The sequence below is a fragment of the Protopterus annectens genome, chromosome 12.part0 (genome assembly GCF_019279795.1).
Source record: "Protopterus annectens isolate FY-2018-M chromosome 12.part0, PAN1.0, whole genome shotgun sequence".
In the NCBI taxonomy this organism is placed as follows: Eukaryota; Metazoa; Chordata; order Ceratodontiformes; family Protopteridae; genus Protopterus; species Protopterus annectens.
The window spans coordinates 1138470979-1138493389 of record NC_056746.1 but is presented as its reverse complement, the minus strand read 5'-3'; the positions used below and the strand labels follow the sequence as shown (position 1 = coordinate 1138493389).

General features: G+C 47.2%; 1 protein-coding gene across 1 annotated transcript in view; it reads left to right on the top strand.

The window, feature by feature from the left end:
* RBM39 (RNA binding motif protein 39) overlaps window positions 1–22411 on the top strand; it is a 1247463-nt gene that overhangs the window by 939964 nt on the left and 285088 nt on the right. The window lies entirely within an intron of this gene.

Below are 22411 nucleotides of genomic sequence, written 5' to 3'. Positions count from 1 at the left end.
GGAGTTTCGATGGTGGGCAAAAGCCTGTCACCACAACACGAGACAGCCATACACCTTACCCACAGCCAGGCAGACATTGACAACAGATGCATCAGATTATGCCTGGGGGGCCCATATGGCAGGAAGATGTATTCAGAGCATATGGTCCGCAAGTCAAATGCATCTACATATCAACCAAAAAGAGATGCTAGCTGTTCAGAATGCCCTGACAGCCTTCAAGGATATACTTCATCCAGGACAACTACTGATAAAGATGGACAATACTACAGTCATGTGTTACATAAGCAGGGGGGCACGCATTCCTACCCCCTCTGCAGACTAGCCATGAACTTGTGGGACACAGCACTGACTTACCAAGTACATCTGCAAGCACAATTCCTGCCAGGAAGGATAAATACTCTGGCAGACGAACTAAGCAGAAACCTAATGGATCCCCACGAGTGGAAATTGGATCCACAAGTCTTCAGCATGATAACAAGGAACTGGGAATGCCCAGATATAGACCTATTTGCCTCCCCTCACAACTGCCAACTACAGAGATTCTGCACAGGGACTTATCACAAGCAAGCATGGAAAGTGGATGCTCTTTCAGCTGGAAAAACCTAACCGTATATACCTTTCCTCCTCTGCCTCTCCTCCCCAAGTTACTCCTCAAGGTCAGACAAAAGAAGCCAAAAATGATACTGATTGCCCCGGACTGGCCCCGCCAGCATTGGTACCCAATCCTAAAGAGCTTGTCTCAATGCTCAGCTTGGACATTACCTCATATTCCTCACTTATTGGCCCAACAAGACAGTAGGATACTGTACAGCCAACTCAGGACCTTAAACCTGGCAGCATGGTGAATAATGTAACCAAGACGCACCTCTCTCTAAAGCAGTGATGGATGTTATTTTGGAGGCTGGGAGGCCTAGCACCAGAAAATCTTATGTAGAAAAATGGAAGAGATTCTGTGCTTGGAACCAGGCACAAGGTATTGACACGACTGTTCCAATTATTCCTCAGATTTTGCAATACTTAACTGAGATGCTGGATAAAGGCCTTTCCTTTTCATCAATTAAAATTCATGCCTCTGCCATTTCAGCTCATTATAATACAGAACCAGCTATTTTTTTCTCATCCATTACTAAGGCAGTACCTCAGAGGGGCCAAAAACATAAGACCTCCAAGGAGGGCACCAATACCTGCATGGGACCTCAACTATGTCTTGGAAACTCACACTGCCTCCGTTTGAGCCAGCCTCTACAGCTGATCTAAAATTCTTATCCTGGAAAAGAGCTCTTCTGCTAGCAATTACCTCCGCTAGACGAGTCTGAGTTACAGGCACTCATGGCTGTGGAACCTTTTATCATTTTCTATCCTGACAGGGTTTCTCTAAGGACAAAACCCTACATTTATGCCTAAGGTAGTGTCCAGTGTGGCCCTTAACCAAACAATTCATTTGCCTACTTTTTACCCAAACCCACAGAATAAGGGGGAGAGACTTCTGCATTCTTTGGACATTCACAGGCAGCTACGCTTCTACTTGGACAGAACCAAAGCTTTCAGAAAGACTGAACAACTTCTAGTGGCATATGCTGCAGGATCATAAGGAAAGCCTGTCTCAAAGCAGACTATTTCAAAGTGGATAGGCCACTGCATTCTTTTCTGCTATTCACAGCATGGCAATTCAGTGCCTAAGGGCATTAGGCCACATTCAACCAGAGCAGCAGCCACTTCAGCAGCCTTCCTCAGAGGAGTACCAACCAAAGACATCTTAGAGGCTGCAACTTGGAGTTCATTACATACTTTTACAAAGCAGTATCACTTACCTCTCTACTCTAAATCCAGGGCAGGCTTTGCCACTGCAGTTCTGCAGGGCCTGATAGCCTCTCCTAATCCTATTTAGTACCAGCCTCCCAACCTTAGGCTTTGGGATTCAACCCAATGGTAATGACTGCAACAGTGAAACACGATGAACATAGTACAGTTGTGTACCTACCATAAATGTAGATGTTCGAGTGTATTCACTGTTGTAGTCCAGGTTACCCTCCCACCATCCCCCTTTTCCTTGCTGGAACTTATCTGTACTTCTGTATTCTATACAACCTATGTGGTGTATTTGCTTGTAGATGAAGGAAAAGTTGTTTTTTGTGTATGCATGCTTATTGGCATAATTTAGCCTACCATTTTAGGGGCACCTGATATCTGGGGCAAGAAAAACTGAAGAAAATGGCGTTGGCTGCATCTTTTATACCCCTGGCGCACTGATGTCAGGGAAGGGACGACAGCAACCGACTCCGGACCTAGACTTTGGAACTCGGGCCGACTGCGGGTAGCCTGCCAGCAGGATAACTCAATGGTAATGACTGCAACAGTGAATACACTAGAACATCTACATTTATGGTAGGTACACAACTGTACTTTCCTCACCTCCTTCCAAGATCCCTGACTGCCAGGGAGTTTCTTCACCTCTTGGGATTCTTGGCATCCGCTATTCCCTTGCTTCCTTTAGCCAAGTTACACATGACGAAATTTGTGATTCTTGTGAATTGCATGGGTACAACACTACCATCCTCTGGAGTTTATCCCACTCCTGGCTTGCCTGAAAAGGGACTTACACTGGTGGATTCAGCAGGTGGCAAGGAACCCAGGCTTACCCTTCCAGCCACCTCTTCCCACTCTGGAGTTATACGCAGATGCTTCAGACTTGGGATGGAGATCAACCCTGGACTCATCAAGGGTCAGAGCTGTCTGGTTTCCAGCACATCAGTATAAAGGAAATGATGGCCCTAATCTTTGCTCTACACATCTTCAAACCTCTTCTTTCCCTGGGGCTTTAGGATGGTTTACAGACAATACCACGGTCCTGTGGTTTGTCAAACGGGGAGGGACAAAATCCTACCTCCGGTACCGACTGGCTTTACAGGCCTGGGCGTTAGCTGTCCAGAGTGAACTCTTCCACCAGGTGGCTTACATTTCCTGGACTCTGAATGTTGTGGCAGGCGCACTGAGCCAGGTCCATGAGTCAGTCCCACAAATGGATGTTGCACAGGAATGGGTTTCTGGACATGGTCCATCAATGGGGAATGCCCCAAGTAGATCCCTTTGCCTCCCCCATGGACAGACAAGTTCCCAAGTTTTGTGCCAGGGTTCCAGATTCCCTTGGCATGAAAGGTGGGCACCCTGTCTTTCTCTTGGAAGGCGTTTCTTTATACATCTCCCCTTCCCACTTCTTTAAAAGATCCTGTTGAAAGTCCAACAGGAGGAACCAAAAATCTTGCTGGTGACTCCATTTTGGCCAAAACAGCATTGATTCCCCTTTCTCCTGCATTTAACCAAGGGCAGTCGCCACAAGTTACCCCACAGAATGGCCCTACTCACACAGGGCAAGGAAACTTTAGTACATCCACAGATGTTGACTTTTTAACTGACCCTGTGGGTGATAGGGATTTGATTCCCTTCAGACGCCTTTTTTCTGATGACATGTTAAAAGTTCTGCAGGAGGCCAGAAACCCACAACTAGGAAATCCTGTGCTTCCAATTGGAAAAGGTTTTCCATCTGGTGTCTTAAAAAGTATTTGCAGCCACTGCTAGTGAATGTTCCAGTGGGTCCTGTATGAACTACTGAAGAGTGGACTGTCACTCCTCAGTAAAAGCTCACCTTTCTGCTTTCTCTGCATGTCTGCCTATGTCTTCCCCTTCAGCGTCCAGGTTGGAAGTTGGTGGTCTTAAAAGACGTCCTACACATCAGACCACCAAGGAAACCAGTCCCTCCTTGTGATCTGTTTCATCTTAGAAAAACTTGCCCTGTCCCCTTTTGAGCCAGCAAGTTATGCTTCTCTGCAACACTACACCTGGAAAACGGTCCTCCTTGTGCCCATAACTTTTGCCAGAAGGGTGTCTGAGTTGCAGGCTCTGTCTTTTTTCCCCTTTCATGGTTTTTCGCAGGGATAGGGTTTCCTTAATCGCTAATCCCTCCTTTATGCCCAAGATAGTAAATGAGTTCTCTCAGTCAGTCCATCTTCCAACTTTTTTCCCTTCTCAATCAGCTATTGAGAGCATCCTACACACTTTATATGTGCCCAGGCAACTCTGGTATTACTTTGATAAAACCAATCCAGTTTGGCAGTCTGACTGCCTATTTGTTTCCTATCACCCAAGGGCCCTTGGCCAGCCTGTTACCAAGAAGACTATTTCCACTTGGATTTCAAAAACTATTTCCTTCTCTTATGTGGCTCATGGGAAAGAATCTCCCCGCACGTATTAGGGCACATTCCACTAGAGCAGTGTCTTCCTCTGGTGTCTTCTTCAAAGGCTTGGACACTTGCTCTATCCTGGAAACAGCTATCTTGGTCCTCTGTTCATACCTTTACAAAACACTAAGAGGGCATTTCCAGGTCCAGAGCTGGTTTTGCCAGGGTTCTTCTGCATGGGTTTGTGAAGAATGTTTCTCCTACTCCACCCAGTTCTTCTACATGAGCTGTGGTATTCTCCCTCATGATGTTCTTCATGTTTCGCTGTTGCAGTCATTACATTTGGGTCATCTGCTTGCAGGTTGCCCTCAGTCGGCCTGATTAACAAAATCTTGGGTCCTGCGTCTGTTGCGGTCTCCTCTTCCATGACGTCAGGTCGTCAGGGGTATAAAATATGCAACCGACGCTGTTACATCAGTCTTTTTTGCTGTGCGCAAGTGCCGATTGGCTGACTCCTGAAATTTTCATTTTCGAGTTTCAAAACCGAAGTCTTAAACTAAAAGCGAAGTACCCAGTTGGGGAAACTTTTTCTTGCTCCTTTCCAATGTCAGTAGAAGTTAATAATTGCATTACTTGTGGAAAGCAAATACCTCAAAGATTTTTTTCATACTGTATTCCTTGCCTAGGCCCTGACCACGACGTACCTTGCTGTCAGTTTTGTGCTTTATTTAATCGGCGCACTATCCATCATCTGTATATTTTTGCCTCGAAATATTTCGGTTCTCTGTTTAATTATCCAGAGATGTCTGTTGCCCATCTGACTACCGGGATTCCGAAAAAACGCAACGATAAAGACAAATAGGCAGCCGTGGTCCAAAACTGCCGACGACGCTTCTAAGCCAGTCGCCAGTTCGCCGGTACTCAGTGAGGCGCTTTCGCAGCCCCTGGTAACTGCTACTTCTAATTCGCAGGCCTCTACTGAGACCCATTCGGAGTCCGGTATGCCGCAAGATGCTTCAACTGTGGAACCCGTGGATGTCTATGTCTTGTATGAGTCCGGAGCCGCTGTGCAGGCACTGGCTTCTGAGGGTGTATTCAGACCTATGGACTTGCATATTAAATCGACACCTCTTTCATTGCTAAGGCCTAAATCCCGATCCATGTCTAAAAAACCGACGCCCAGGCCATATGCTCAGGCCTATATGCCTAAAAAAACAAATGATAAAAATGGCTGAAGACCTAATAACTGTAATCAGGGGTAGCCAACCCCCCCCCCCCCTTCTAAGAGGCCTAGGGCTGAGCTTGATTATGAATCTTTTGATCAGGATTCTGTTTTTTCTGACTCTTCTGATGACCTGGATTTGTCCTTGCCTACTTATGAGGATACTGATACAGAAGACTCTATTCCCTCTGCTTCCCTTCCTGTGGATTTTTCTTTTGGGGAAACCTTACATATACCCTAAGGGAGCATTTTCACTGTGAAAGCCAGGAATTTTCTGATTCAAAAAAGAGGCTTAAGGATTTCCTTTTCCTACCTCAGCATAGGCGTTTGGCTATTCCTCCTGTACTAGACATTGTTGATGATGGCTTCTTGGAATCCAGTTTGGCCCCTGATTCCCTGCCTCTTGCTCGCAGTAAACCTGACATACTACAGGGTCCCTGAGTTCCACAAGTTCTTTTTCAAAAATCCTATTGCAGATCCAGAGACTATTTCACAGGGGCTCAAGGTTAAGGCTTCTACCACTAAAAGTCCTACCCCTTCTGATAGAGACTCCAGGGTGCTGGATAGATGGGATGAAAATGTTTACACTTCAGCAACCTTGACCATTAGAGCTTTAAACTGCCACTTTCATATGTTAAAGTATCAGCAACATGTTACTGGACTGCTTAAACAGAAAATTATGTTGATTCCTGACTGTGGTGGAAAATAAAGACTTACAGGATTTAATGCATTCTGCTGAACAAGTTGGAAAACACTTTGCAATGTGGTTTTGATTCTTTAGAGGCCTCTTGCAGGGCTGCTGTTACTGGGTCTGTGGTTAGAAGACATGCTTTGCTTAAGGAGCAATCTTTGCCTGAACATCTTAAAGCTAAATTGTTGGATGCTCCTTTAAATCAGGACCGACTGTTTGGCAACAAGTTCTGAAGAAGTTCTTAAAAAGATGGTAGATAAAGCTAAATCTGTGCAAACTGTTAAATATTTTTTTACAAGTTCAGCCTCCTAGATTTAGTAGGCAGTGGCCCTCTAAGATTTGGTCCTTTCCAGCTCCTTCCAGATCTTCTCATGCCAAACCCAGACACAGCAAAAACCCCAGGTTTCAGTCCCAGGGGACTCGCAGAACTAAGCTGTGGGGGGGCCTCCACTTCCAAGTCTGGGAATAACAAGACTCCCCCCTATGGTATACTGTCTCAATGACTTCCTTTTAAAATTTCCAAGCAGTTATCTTCTGACTGCCCCTTTAGGGGGAAAGATTGCTCTTCATGCAAAGAACTGGAAACTCATTACCCAGGACAAATGGGTTTTAAATATAGTGTCCCAGGGATACAGATTTCACTTCCACACGTTGCCAATGCCAAGTGGATGGCCGGACGTACCCCTAGATCAGTGGGCAGAGGTCCCAAAACAAGTACATCTGGAGTAGGGACTTCATTTGTCAGCAACCTGTGGGTCTTGGATCCGATATCGGATCCGAGCCGGCAACTATTTATACAGCTATGGATCCCAGCTCCTAGCTCCTCCCCTCACCCATAATCCCCTGCCAACCCCAAATGACCTCAGATCTAGTTTGCCGCTCTTGAGTGTGTCAGCTGGATTTCGAGCTTCTGGCAATTTTTTGAGATAAGTGACACTCTGTCTAATCGGTCTACTTTTTCAGTAATTTAATCAGTGTGTGTGTGTTAGGTTTCCCGTTAGTCAGTTAATTTTAAAATTTTTAGTGTTTACCCTCCCCTCACTGGTCGTTAGTGTGTGCTTGAGTTTGGGGCCTAGTGTTTTTGTGTAGCTTTTATTTAGTTTTGGGTATGTCAGAGGCTCCAAAACCTATTTTTTTCTAAGTGCACCGAGTGTGGCCATAAGCTCTCCCCGGCAGATGGCCACACTCGGTGTGTTCAGTGCCTTGGGGTTGAACACCTGTCCTCAGAATATACCATTTGTGCAGCGTTCAACCCCAGGGCACTGAAGGAGCGGAGGTCGAAGCTGGTCCTGGCGGGACTTTTGCCCCTGGATTCGGCTTCGGCCTCCGCTACTCCCGTGGCACCTCCTCAGCCTGTGGTGGTGACCACTCCTGCCCTCCTTCCCCCGGCTGGGATTCAAACTCCCACTAAGTCGCCGGAGGACAGGGAGGCCAGGAGGGAGAAACTGAGGGAGAAGCACCACAAGCGGTGGGCCGAGGCCTCCGCTTCGGCCCCCCCAGCTAAGCGGGCTTCTCCCTCCATGGCTTCCAGGTCTCCTCCTCCTCGGCTCTGATCACCTTGCTTCTCCCCGGGACCCGAGGAGGAGGAGACCCGATATCCGTCGAGGTCATCGAGGCGGCATTCCAGGCCTGCCTCGGTGGCCTCGTCGAGATCCACCTACAGCCTGGCTGATGCAGACTTGGACCGGATGATGAGAAGGTTCATCCAGGCCCAGCTGCAGATGGGAGTGCTCCTGCTCCCCACCCCCCCTTTCAGGGGGGAGCTCAACACACTTTTTTGCTCCGATAGCTCCTTCTCCGACCCGCTTCCCAGGTTCGGAGCCGGGCAGCGTTGGAGCCGGGGTTGGGTCGGCGCCGACAGTACTGGGTACTTCGGATCCGACCCTGCCCTCGAGTCTGTCGGTTCCATCGTCGGATCCGACTTCACGGAGCCGTGGCCCGAGCTTCAGATCCGAGGGATTCAGTGTGTCTTAGGCTCCATCCAGGTCGGCGCACACTGGTCCCTCTGATCCGACGGTCTCGGCGCCGGTTCGATCCCTTCATCGGATCCGAGTGGGAGTCGGTTCTCTGAGCCCAGGGAGAGCGGCTCCCCCTCGGCCTTCGATGTAGTGGAGAGGGCTCTGTCGAGTGCATCCAGACCTCCAGCCCTTGTCTCGGCTCCACCCTGCACTCCCTCTCTGCTGGGTCAGGCTTCCATCACTCAGCCACAGGGACAGCCTGCTTCGATGTCCCAGGTTGTTCCTTGGGAACAGGACATTGCTGGTGAGACCTCCTCGGACAGCCCCCCCAAGGAAGTGCCTCGCAAGCATAAGTGTAAGAGGAGACGCATGGACTCCCCCGAGTCCTTAACAGAGGACACAGACTTGGATGAAGGGGAAGGCTCCCCAAGGTCACCTCCTGAGGATGTCTCCTTTGGAGACATCATGGAAATGCTTAGGATCGGTGGGGGGGGGGTCTGCCCCCAAGGCTTCCTCCGACGAGTCAGTGTTTCTGGAGGCATTCGAAGCAGGCCCGTCTACCTCTTGGGTGTCCCCTCTGGCCAACCCCCTGGTGGACCTTGTTACCACCAGGGCGTGGAAGGAGCCGGACACTGTGGAGCCAGTCCCTAAACGCCCGGATAGGATTTTGAGCCCCCCCCCCCCGCAGACCGGTCCCACTGGAGCAAGGGTCCCCCCGTAGATGCCATATTGATGGCGGCAGCCAATAAGAGGGAACTAGCTCAGGAGAGCCCCTCTGTCTGTCCACCGAGCAAGGAGTCCTGCTCGATGGATCGCCTTGGGAAGCGGGTATTTAGTTCAGCGACCTACTCAGTAAGGTCCCTGAACTACATGGCACATGTCATCAGGATGCAGCGAGATCTTATTAAAAAATACGCTGCTTCCCCCCCTGGAGTCCATGTCGGCAGAGGACAAGCAGTTGTACTCCACTCGTATGGCCACTCTAAGATCTATTTCCAATACCTCTATGCGGCTGTTGTCTCATGCCACTGAGGGAGCCGCTAGAGCTAGCGGAGCAGGCCTAGATGTTCTTCATCTCACATTGCTGCAGTCCTTACACTTGGGTAGTCCGCTGTCCTCGGTCGGCCCGAATATCAAAGTATAAGGCTGATGTCGGTCAAGGCGCATTTGACTGACATCAGGACGTCAGGGTACAAATGCGCATGACCGACGTCATATCCTCAGTCTTTTTTGCCGCATGGTCCGATGCAGAAGCAGCATTGCAAGTGCCGGTTGGCGTTCTGAAATTTTTCGATTTCGGAGTTTCAGACCGAGTCAAAGTTGGCTAAGTACCCCGTTGGGAATATTTTAGTTTTTCTTGCCTCAGTGGTTTACGGATGTCAGAAAAAGTGAATAATTGTATTTCTTGTGGGAAACAGATACCGCATAGAGACTATCATACTTTGTGTATTCCTTGTTTAGGGCCTGAGCACGACGTTGTTGGGTGTCGCTCTTGTGCTAGATTCAATAAGCGCACTATAAAGAGAAGGTTAGATTGTGCCAGGTTAGTCTTCGGGAAGCGGTGCAATTATAAAATGCCGTCGGATGCTCCGACGCCCGCTTCTTCGAAGAAGCGCAAGGACAAAGCAGTTAAGCCTAGGCTAGAAGAACCGTCCGTACCAGACGCCGGTTCTTTAGAGGTGTCTGTGGAGCCGGTGGTTCCACTGGAGGTTTCTTTGGGATCCCAGGGAGAGACTTTGTTATTGCAGGATGTGGCCTCTCAGGAGGCAGGTCAGGCTGATGGGGCTTCTCAGGTTACTATACTCCCCTCCCTTCCTAGGGCAAGGCTTCTCCCAGAGGCAGGCCAGGTTTAGCTTCAGTTGGTGTCACCCCTAGTTCTTCAGGAACTGTGCCCAAGAAGCATATGCTTAAAATGGCAGAAGATTTGATTACTTTGATTAGGGGTTCTTTGCCCCCTCCTGATAAGAGACCTAGGGTGGAGCCTGAGCTAGGGAGTTTTGAGCAGGCTTCGGATGTTTCAGAGTCTTCGGCTGAAGACTTGCAGGAGTATTCCCCTTATTCTGATTCTGATGTGGATGATTCTACTCCTTCTGCTTCTCCCCCTGAGGATTTTTCTTTTTCAGAAACTCTTCATTCCATGAGGGAGCATTTTAAGTGGGAAGGTCAGGACTTCTCTGATTCCAGGAAAAGGCTTAGGGAATTTTGTTTTACCCCAGCATAGGCCTTTGGCTATACCTCCTGTTTTGGATGTGGTGGAAGATGTTTTACAGAGGCTTCTCTTAATCCTGATTCTTTGCCTCCTGCTCCTGTTAAACCGGATAGGTATTACAGGGTGCCTGAAGCTCATAAGTATCTTTTTAAGAGTCCTAGGGCAGACCCAGAAACTGTTAGTCAGGGGCCTAAAGGTGTTAAGGCTTCTGTTGTCAAGAATCCGGTTCCTACAGATAAAGAGGCCAGGGCCTTGGATAGATGGGGAAAGAAAGTTTATACTTCCACTCTAGCTATGAGGGCTTTGAATTGCCAGTTTCACATGTTGAAATACCAAAACTATCTCCTTTCACAATTGAAGTCTAAGGTTGATGCTCTGGCGGAAGGTATTGATTGTAAAGAGTTACAAGATTTAGTACATGTTTCTGAACAGGTGGGTAAGCATTCTTTGCAATGTGGTTTTGATGCTGTACAGGCCTCGTCTAGGGTGGCTGCCACTGGGTCAGTTCTTCGCAGGCACGCCTGGCTGAGGGATCAGAATTTATCTGACCATGTTAAAACAAGGATTTTAGATGCTCCTTTACAATCTAATGTGTTGTTTGGTTCTCCTGTTGAGGCAGTTTTAAAGAAAATGGAAGACAAGGCTAAGTCTATGCAGACTGTTAAAGATTTTTTGCAGGTTCAGCCTCCAAAGTTTAGTAGAAATTGGCCTACTAAGGGGTGGACGTATCCTTCTTATGATTCCCAGTCTAGGGGTAGATCTAGACGTGGTAGGGGCAGAGCTCAGGGCTCTTTCAGGCCTAGAACAGGGAGTTCTCCTGCACAGTCTTCGGGTGAGGGCAGGGGTCAGTCCTTTCGTAAACAGACCCAATGACCTACCTTTTCAGCTGCCAGAGCCTTCTCGTCTGGCAGCTCCTTTGGGAGGAAGGCTGGCACTTTTCAAAGAAAATTGGAGTTTAATTACCCAAGACAGATGGGTATTGGATATCATACACCACGGTTACAGGTTTTATTTCCATACCTTGCCTCCTTTCAAAGGCATGCCAGACGTTCCTCCTCAACAAAGAATAGAGGCTCACTAGCAAATTTCTCTGTTACTCCAAATAGGGGCCATACAGCCGGTCCCTATGCCAGAAGTGGGCCTAGGATTTTATTCTCGCCTGTTCCTAGTACCAAAGAAAGGGAACACGTGGAGACCAATTTTGGATTTATCTATCCTCAACACTTATCTGGACATTCCCAAGTTCAAAATGTTGACGTTACAGCAGCTTTTACCTCTGCTGGGCAAAGATCATTGGATGGTAACCTTGGATCTCAAGGAGGCTTATCTTCATGTTCCTATCAGACTGAGTTGCAGGAAGTATCTGCGTTTTCGAGCTGGGACTTCTCATTATCAGTTCTCTGCATTGCCCTTTGGCTTATCTACTGCCCAGAGTGTTCACGAAAGTTCTGGCTCCAGTGATAGCTTTCTTCAGGTTAAAAGGAATACAGATCTATCCTTATTTGGACGATTGCCTGATTCTGGCTCAAGGAAGGGACAAGCTTCTTCATCATTTGGATTATGTGATAGCAGTGCTAAGATGCCTGGGGTATTCTGTGAACGAAATAAAGTCCAGTCTAGTACCCTCTCAGGACATGTGCTTTCTGGGTGTGAGACTGAATACAGCATCCCAGATGGCCTTTTTGACCCCGGACAAACAAAAGAATCTTTCCCTTTACTTTCATCAGTTGTCTCATCAGTCCAGGCTGACTGCAAGGACAGTCCTTCAAGCCTTGGGGTTCATGGCATCTTGTATTCTGGTGCTTCCCAATGCCAAACTGCATATGAGGAAGCTACAATGGTATCTCAAAATGTATGGACACAGCACTGCCAGGATTTGGACACTGTCATTCAAATAATACCTTGCATTCAAAAGAATTGTTGTGGTGGGCTCAGGAATGTCACCTAAACAAGGGACTCTCTGTGACCCGGCCAGAGGCGAGTCAGATTCTAACGACAGATGCCTCAGACAAAGCTTGGGAGCTCATCTGAATGGAAAGTGGATACAAGACAAGTGGCCTGCCAGACTACAACATCTACATATCAACTTGAAAGAGATGTTAGCAGTCCAGTTTGCATTACTAGCTTTCAAGGATTTACTTCTTCCAGGGCAGGTGTTGATTCTAACAGACAACACAACTGTCATGTGGTACATCAACAAGCAAGGCGGAACACATTCTTATCCTCTATGCAGGCAAGCAATGATTTTGTGGGAGACTGCTCTCAGTTTACAGCTAAATCTTCAGGCAAGGTTTCTGCCGGGAGCACAGAACTCCTTAGCAGATGTGTTGAGCAGACAAATTATGTTTCCCCACGAGTGGAAATTGGATCCTCATGTATTCCAGAAATTGACAGTGTCATGGGGAACTCCAGACATAGATCTGTTCGCTTCTCCACTAAACCACCAGCTGCCAAAGTTTTGCACAAAAAGGTTTCATCCCACAGCTTGGAAAGTGGATGCTCTTTCTTTCAATTGGAGCAATCTTCATGTGTATGCCTTTCCGCCTCTGCCTCTCCTCCCAAAGGTACTACTAAAGGCCAGACAAGACAAGCCAAGGATGATTTTGATAGCTCCAGATTGGCCTCGACAGCATTGGTACCTATTACTGAGAAGCCTGGTACGGAAGCCTCCATGGCCTTTGCCTTCGATTCCACACCTGTTCTCAGGAGGACAGTCATTTGCTCAATGTCAAGCTTCACTCTCTGCACCTAACAGCCTGGCATATTCTGTTTTGAACCATAGTGGGCCTCCACTTCCACAGCAAGTTTTGAATGTTATTTTGGAAGCTAGAAGGCCTAGTACAAGGAAAGTGTACGCAGATAAATGGAAGAGATTTTTATTTTGGAGTGCAGCAAAGGATTTTGATGTTTCTGAGCCTAATTTAAGTGTGGCTCTTCAATATCTTACTGAGTTACTGGACAAAGGTTTGTCCTTCTCTTTTATTAAGGTTCATGCTGCAGCAATTTCGCTCACTATGATTGTGACCCACCATTGTTTTCTCATCCTTTGTTCAAGCAATTTCTTAGAGGGGCAAAGAATATAAGACCCCCACGAAGAGCTCCTACTCCTGCTTGGGATCTCAATTTTGTGTTGGAGAAACTCACTCTACAACCTTTTGAGCCTGCAGCTACTACTGAATTAAAGTTTTATCATGGAAGACTGCTTTTTGTTGGCTATTACCTCTGCAAGAAGGGTTTCTGAGTTGCAGGCCCTTATGGCGGTTGAGCCTTTCTTAATTTTCCATAAGGATAGGGTATCTTTACGTACTAATCCTTCCTTTATGCCTAAAGTGGTTTCTAGTGTGGCTTTAAACCAAACTATTCATTTGCCTACTTTTTATGCAAATCCCCAAAATAAAGGGGAAAAGATTTTGCACACTTTAGATGTACACAGGCAGTTGCGATATTATTTGGACAGAACTAAAGGGTTCAGGCAGTCTCAGCAGTTATTTGTTTCTTTTGCTTTGAGTTCTCAGGGCAAGCCTGTGTCAAAACAAACTATTTCTAAGTGGATTGGGTTTTGCATTGCTTTCTGTTATTCCCATCATAGCAAGGAGATTCCAGCTGGGATTAGGCCTCATTCCACTAGGGCTACTGCCACTTCGACAGCTTTTTTGAGGGGTGGCAACTAAGGATATTTTGGAGGCAGCTACTTGGAGTTCAGTGCATACTTTCTCTAGGCATTATCACCTACCACTTTACTCTAAATCCAGGGCTGGTTTTGCCACTGCTGTTTTGCAGGGCATTTTGGCAGCTCCTGCTTCCTTATAGTTTGGCCATCCTCCCTTACCTCTGCTTTGGGATTCTACCCAAGTGTAAGGACTGCAGCAATGTGAAATGAAGAACATAGTACAGTTTTGTACCTACCATAAATGTAGATGTTCGAAGATCCACATTGCTGCAGTCCAATTTACTCTCCTCCTTCCCTCTGTAGTTAGAGGCGGTTGTGTGGGTTGGGTTGTCAATATGATGTATATTGTATATATTGTACATATTTTTAGTGCTAGGATGGTTGGTTGTTTTTTTGCTGGCTTTTGGTTTTGACCTTTATTTTTAGGGTCTTCTGACATCTGGGGCAAGAAAAGACTGAGGATATGACGTCGGTCATGCGCATTTGTACCCTGACGTCCTGATGTCAGTCAAATGCGCCTTGACCAACGTCAGCCTTATACTTTGATATTCGGGCCGACCGAGGACAGCGGACTACCCAAGTGTAAGGACTGCAGCAATGTGTGGATCTTCGAACATCTACATTTATGGTAGGTACAAAACTGTACTTTATGAGACGCCAGGCCTGGCTCCGACATTGTGACTTCGCGGAGCCCTTTAAGGCATCCTTTGCGAATGCCCCCTTTGATGGTTCTGCCTTGTTTGGCAAGACCGTTCACGAGACACTTGTCCAGAGCGAGGAGGACGGGAAGACGTTGTCTGCCGTCGGAGTCCGCTTCTCTGCTCCCCAGAGGTCCTTCTCCAGGAACCAAAAGGGACAGAAGAAGATGTGGTTCCGGAAATCGCAACATTCCCAACCTGCTCCGGACAACCAGTCCTTCCGTGGCAGAGGAGGACAGGGAGGACGCCGCCCTAGAGGCAGAGGGGCCCCGAGAAACTTTGGGTCCAGAGAATCTTTCTCTGATCAGCCCACGCAACATCCCTGAAGGGTTGCCCGACTGCTCCACTCTGGAAGCAGTCGGGGGGCGCTTCTCGAGGCATCTGGGTCATGGGAGTCCATCACGTCAGACCGCTGGGTGCTTCGGATTATATCTAGAGGTTACAAAATCCCAATGCAATATGTCCCCAGACTCGGGAACCTCCCCCATGTACCACCCGGTCAGAGGGTGGCTGCAGCCGCAGAAATCCAGCAGCTGCTAGAAAAAAGAGCCATCCAACCCGTCCCCCCAGACCAGTTCGGATTAGGGTTTTACTCCAGGTTTTTTCTGGTGCCAAAAAAGACTGGGGACTTGAGACCAATTCTAGACCTTTCCCTCTTGAACCTGTCGGTAACCAAGGAGAAATTCCGAATGGTCACTCTTCAATCCATTCTACCCCTCTTGCAGGAGAACGACTGGATGTGCTCAGTAGACCTCAAGGATGCGTACTACCACATTTTAATGGACAGACGATCCAGGAGGTTTCTCCGCTTCTGGCTGGGAGCCAGCCACTATCAGTTCAGGGTCCTTCCCTTTGGCCTCACCACAGCTCCCAGGGTGTTCACCAAAGTTTTAGCAGTGATAGCGGCCCACCTGAGACTCCAGGGAACGCAGGTCTTCCCGTACCTGGACGACTGGCTCCTGACTGCCCCAACAAGGCATCTACTCTGCTCAGCCAGAGACTTTTTTCTCCGCCTAGCCCCCCAGTTATGCATCACGATCAATACAGACAAATCCTCCCTTTCTCCGACACAAGTGATAGAGTTCATAGGGGCCAGATTGGATACGAGAAGTCTGGGAGCCTACCTCACTTCGGAACGACTACAGAATCTGAGACTTCATGTGCGGGCCATCCTCCAATCAGAAGCTCCACCGGCGGAATTGGTCCTGAGGGCACTGGGCTCCATGGCAGCAGCAATAACGCTTCTTCCATGCGCTCGTCTAAATATGAGGGTACTACAGTGGACCCTCCAAGTACAATGGTCCTTTCAGCTTCTTCCTCTCAATCACCCTATCTCTATCAGCAAGGCTTGCAGGAGGGTCCTGTTATGGTGGCTCCAGTCCCCAGACCGCCATACAGGCTGACCCTTCTGCGCTCCACCTCCTCTCGTCACGGTGACCACGGACGCTTCTCGCCTCGGGTGGGGGGGAGGCATTGCTCAGGCAGAACAGTCCAAGGCACTTGGAACTACAGAGATCTCCCTGCATATCAATGTTCTGGAGATGAGGGCGGTGCTGTTAGCGTTGCAAGCACTTCAGAACCTTCTCCCCATAGAAACTATTGCGATACAGACGGAAAACATGTCAGTTGTCTGGTACATCAACAAACAGGGGGGAACCAGGTCTTACCCTCTCTGCCGAGAGGCCATGAGGGTGTGGGAATGGGTGATCTCCACCAACCGCTTTCTGATCGCAACGCACATTCCGGGACGGGCCAGCATTCTGGCGGACAAACTCAGCCGCACTATTTTTTCCCCTTACGAGTGGTCTCTCAACTCCCGAGTAGCGAAGCAGATATTTGCAAAATGGGGGCAACCCTGCTGCGATCTCTCTGCCTCTCCCTCAAATACGAAATGCGACAGCTTCTTCGCTCTGATTCCCCCACCAGGGGAAGCCCCGAGAGACGCTCTAGTACATGCTTGGCCACCCGGTCTACTTTATGCCTATCCTCCTCTACCCCTGATGCTAAAGCTCTTAAAGAAAGCCTCTCGGTTAGGGAGCAGAATAATCCTCATTGCCCCATTCTGGCCTCGGCAAACTTGGTTTCCTTACCTGTGTTTTCACTTGGTGAATCCTCCCTGGATTCTGGATCCCAGCCCAGATCTAATATCCCATCCATCCATCAGGCTTACCGACCCCGAATCTGGACAACCTGAAGCTGACAGCTTGGCTGCTCCAGTTCCACTCTTAATCAGGACTCCCGGCATCTCTTCACCAGTCAAAGCCATCTTGGTGGCAGCGCATAAACCTTCCACCAGGAGGAAAGTTTACCACAGTAAATGGAGGCGCTTTTCCGTCTGGGCGGAACATCATAATTTGGACCCCTTCACTGCTCCGTTAACGTCCGTGTTGGACTTCCTCACCGGACTTTTTCAGCAAGGGGCTAGCTGTTCGACAGTCAAGGTACAATTGGCAGCCATCTCCCATTACCATGTAGGACATGAGACAGGTCCTTTGATGTCGGCTAAACTATGTAAAGCCTTTCCCAAGGATACTTTTCTGCTCAGGCCCCCTATCAAAGAAGCCGTACCCCCTTGGGATCTATCACTAGTTCTTCAAGCCTTGACTGCTTCTCCCTTTGAACCAGCTGCCTCTGCCGATGTTAAATACCTGTCTTGGAAAACAGCATTCCTGGTAGCCATCACTTCAGCGAAAAGAGTTTCGGAACTTCAAGCTCTTTCTGTAAAACCCCCTTACTTGTTTTTTCATCAGGATAGAGTGTACCTCAGGACCAATCTCTCCTTCCTACCAAAGGTGGCCTCAGAAACCAATATCAATCAGTCCATTAACCTACTAGTTTTCTTCCCTAATTATCAAAATAAAGGAGAGTACAAGCTGTATTCTTTAGATGTGCACAGGCAGCTGCGTTTCTATATTCATAGGACTGCTGGTCACAGACAATCCGATCAGCTGTTCATTTCCTTTGCCAAACTCAGTTTAGGTAAAGCCGTTTCGAAGGTCACCTTATCACGCTGGATTTCCCAATGTATTCTTCTAGCTTATGAAGCTTCTGGGAGGCCCGCACCTCAAGGAGTCTGTGCACATTCCACTTGCTCCATATCTGCTTCTGCTGCCTTTAGATCTAGAGTTCCCTTGGATGATATTTGCTCGGCAGCCACTTGGGCCTCATCTCATACCTTTATCAACCACTACAAACTGGACATCATTTCCAGAGGGAGAGCATCCTTTGGCTCCGCAGTGCTCCGGAACATCCTTCCATGATGGCCGCCCAAGATTCAGGTAGCTGGGGACTCTGTCCCACAGGTTGCTGAAAAATGAAGTCCCTACTCTAGATTAAGAAGTTATGTACTCACCATAACGTTCTATCTGAGTAGGTGGCTTCATTTGTCTGCAACCATCCCCCCCCTCCTTCCCCCTGGCTTTCAGAAGAGTTAGTTTTGTTGTATTATCCTGTCTTTTCCTGTTGGGATACCTTTCCAGGTATACGTAGGAGGGCAAATTTGATCTGAGATCATAGTTGCCGGCTCCGATCCGATATCCGATCCAAGACCCACAGGTTGCAGACAAATGAAGCCACCTACTCAGATGGAACGTTATGGTGAGTACATAACTTCTTATTTCTCTCTCAAGCATGGGGGCTCTTCAACTGGTACCAGAAGAGGAAAAGGGACAAGGTTTCTACTCAAGACTTTTCCTGGTACCCAGAAAAGACAAATAATGGCGTCCTGTCCTAGACCTGTCTACTCTAAACACCTTTCTGGAGATTCCAAAATTCAAGATGCTGACTCTTCAATTACTTCCTATGCTAGGCAAAGACGCCTGGTTGGCAACACTAGATTTAAAAGAAGCATACCTGCACATCCCAATCAGGGAATCTTGCAGAAAATACCTATGCTTCAAAGCGGGCTAAACGCTTAAATCAGTTCTCTGCACTCCCTTTGACTTCTCTACTGCGCCCAGGGTATTCACAGAGTGCCTAGCTCCAGCTATTGCATTTTGCAGGCAAAGAAGTATTCAGATATACCCATACCTTGGACAATTGTCTAATTCAGGCAGAAAACTAGGACATACTTTTGAATCATCTGGCTTTTGTAAAAAGGGTTCTAACTTGTTTGGGTTACACCATAAACGAAAAGAAAGCACAACTTGTACCCTGTCAACAAATTACATTTCTGGGAGCAAGCTTGAATACAACTTCCCAGATGGCTTACCTCACGCCAGAAAAGCAAATTCATTTGAGAACCTACTTCAAACAAGTGGCCACAAAAACCCTGCTATCTGCAAGACAAATACTGCAAGCTTTGGGGTTCATGGCTTTCTGGATTCTTCTAATTCCATATGCAAGACTGCATATGAGGGAACTACATTGGTATCTAAAAAGCCTATGGAGTCAACATTTTCACAGCCTAGAAGCAATGATTCCTATCATATGTTGCCTACTCCTAGAGTTCCTTTGGTGGGCAGAGGCCTGCCACCAAAACAAGGGACTACCTTTCACACCACCCCCTGCTGCCCAAACCCTAACAACATATGCATCAGACTATGCATGGGGGGGCTCACCTGGCAGGGAAGTCCTTTCAGGGCAAATGGAACCCAAGTCAAATGCACCTGCATATCGATCAAAAAGAAATGTTAGCTGTACAGAATGCTCTGACAGCCTTCAAGGACTACATTCTTCCAGGACAACTAATGGTAAAGATGGACAACACCATGGCTATGTGGTACATAAACAAGCAGGAGAGTACACATTCTTATCCCCTCTGCAGACTGGCCATGGCATTGTGGAACACAGCCTTGAGCTACCAAGTGCACTTACAAGCTCAATTCCTGCCAGGAAAATTAAATACACTGGCAGACGGACTAAGCAGAAACCTCATGGAACCACACGAGAGGAAACTGGAACCAAGGATTTTCAACATGTTGACAAGCGAATGGGGGAGCCCAGATATAGACCTGTTTGCCTCCCCCCAGAACTACCAATTGGGCACATTTTACACAAGGACTTACCACAAACAAGCTTGGAAAGTGGACGCTGTGTCCTTCAGCTGGAAAAAAACAATCAGTCTATGCCTTCCCCCTGCTGCCTCTGCTCTCCAAAGTACTACTAAAAGTCACACCGGACAAACCAAGGTTATTTTGATTGCTCCAGACTGGCCGTGCCAACACTGGGTACCCCCTCCTGCGCAGTGTGTCACTTCTCCATGGCACCTGCCTCAGACTCCTTCCCTGCTGTCTCAGCAGGAGAACCAGATTCTGCACCCTCGACTTCCAACACTGAACCTTGCAGCCTGGCTAATTAAACTCTCCCTTACCATCCCTCAGCAAACCTGTGATGGATGTCATCCTAGAGGCAAGGAGGCCCTAGTACTAGAAAATCTTATGCCGAAAAATGGAAAAGATTCCGTGCCTGGAAGCAATCTCAAGGGATGAGCACAGCAGTGCCCAATTTACCTTCGATTTTACAATACTTAACTGAGATGCTTCACAAGGGCCTGTCTTTTTTTCCCTCCTTTAAAATCCACGCCTCAGCCATTTCAGCACATTATAACACGGAACCTCCCCACTTCTCTCATCCACTGCTCAAGCAGTTCCTCAGAAGGGCCAAAAATTTGAGACCACCCAGGAGAGCTCCAACCCCAGCCTGGGACCCTAACTTTGTATTGGAGAAACTCACTCTACCTCCTTTCGAGCCAGCTGCTACTGCAGACTTAAAATTTCTTTTTTGGAAAACAGCTTTCCTTTTAGCAATCACTTCTGCTAGAAGGGTATCTGAATTACAGGCCCTTATGGCAGTGGAGCCTTTCATCATCTTTCATGCGGACAGGGTGTCCCTCAGAACCAATCCATCCTTCATGCCCATGGGTGGTATCCAGTGTGGCTCTTAATCAGTCCATTCATTTGCCAACCTTCTTTCCCAATCCACAGAACAAAGGGGAAAGGGTACTGCATTCCTTGGATGTGCACAGACAACTTAGATTCTACTTGGACAGGACTAAACCTCAAAGAAAATCTGAACTGCTGCTGGTAGCATTTGCTGCATGGGCAGAGGGGAAGGCTATTTCAAAACAAACCATTTCTAAATGGATAATCCATTGCATTCATTTCTGCTGTAAGCACTATGGAAAACCTCCTCCAGGGGATCAGACCTCACTCCACCACGGCTCCATCTACTGCATCTACTTCTACAGCCTTTCTCAGAGGCGTTCCTACCAGGGACATCCTAGAAGCTGCTACTTGGAGCTCTGCACATACTTTCACCAAGCATTATCATTTCCAGTTTTCTCTAAATCCAGAGCTGGCTTTACCAGTGCAGTCTTGCAGGGCCTTGTACCTGGCCCTAATGCTCTCTCCCACCCATAGCTTTGGGAATCTACCCAAATGTAATGACTGCAGCAGTGAATACACTTGAGCATCTACATTTATGCTAAGTGTACACAACTGTACTCTATGGATACTGCAGCATATGAATAGGAGGACATAGAATAGGTGTGTACAATTTTTACCATAAGCATAGATGATGATCTCTTTTATATGCTGCAGTATTACAGCCCCCGCCTTCCCCTTGATGCTTACCTAGTTCTGGTGGCATGTTTTCCTCACTTAGGAACAGGCTGGTGCTTTCTGCAGCATTCATTTCTGAGGTCTGGTACGTGCTAATGTCCACTTTATACCCAACACCACTTTGACCATATGTTCTGATTTTGTGCGACGTCGCACGTACCTCACAGTAGCACTAGACTTTTGTATACTAGCCGGATATATGAGTAAGCCAGTGGTGGACTCCCTCATGTTACGAATACTGCAGCATATAGAAGAGGCTGACATTGAAAAATTACATGGATTCTTACTTGCTTGCTGCTGCTTGCTGTGTGATTTGATGTGTTCTTATAGACAGTCTTGCTGGCTGGATTCTGCTAAAATTCAAAGTCTGGTTATATTTGCATTCACAGTCTTTTGCATACAGAAACTTGCAGAATATACACTGATGAGAGAATATACTTTGCAGCATCAACTTTAGAGAGCAGTAACAAATAACTTTTTATAATAAACCAAACGGAACAACGTTGCAGCTTAAAGTACTGTTCCAACTTTACTTCTCATATAGTACAGATGATGTGAGAGATATAACATTTACCTCAGGACTTGTGTCCTTACCATACCTCTAACATAACTGGATTCATACAGCTCTTTATGTACACTTTTAGTCATGCATAAACATATACATTTCCTCTTGATATTCTATTTTGGAGAATTGCTCAACCTGTAGAAACAATACTAAGCTTCCAAATGCTGACTTGATAATATTATTTTTAACAATGTCTTGTAAGACACCAGCTTTTCTGACAGTGTGAACATCGTGTATTCTATTTGGATCTTTGTATAAAAACATCTGTTCTTGTGCCAATGCTGATAGTCATGTCCTGTTTTCCATGCAGAAAAACATATTTTTGAGGAAACACATTGTCACAGTGTCATTGTCCATTCTTTAAAAGCAGATTTTGCATTTTTGCTCTTGCATACATCCTGTTTTTAAGTCTGTAAGGGAAAAATGTCCATTCAGCAGGTTCCTTATTTTCCAAGCCATGGTCAATTTAGTATGATTGCTGATCACATGTTACTAAACTCTGTTTCTGCACTTAAGCAAGATTTTTCTTTCAACATATTTACAACAGAATTAATTTCAGCTTTATATTCATAATATCTAACCGACATCTATGGTTATGGTAAGATATTACAACTATTCTTGGTTTTATTCTGTGATCCAAGCCTTCAACGTGAATGAAAATAT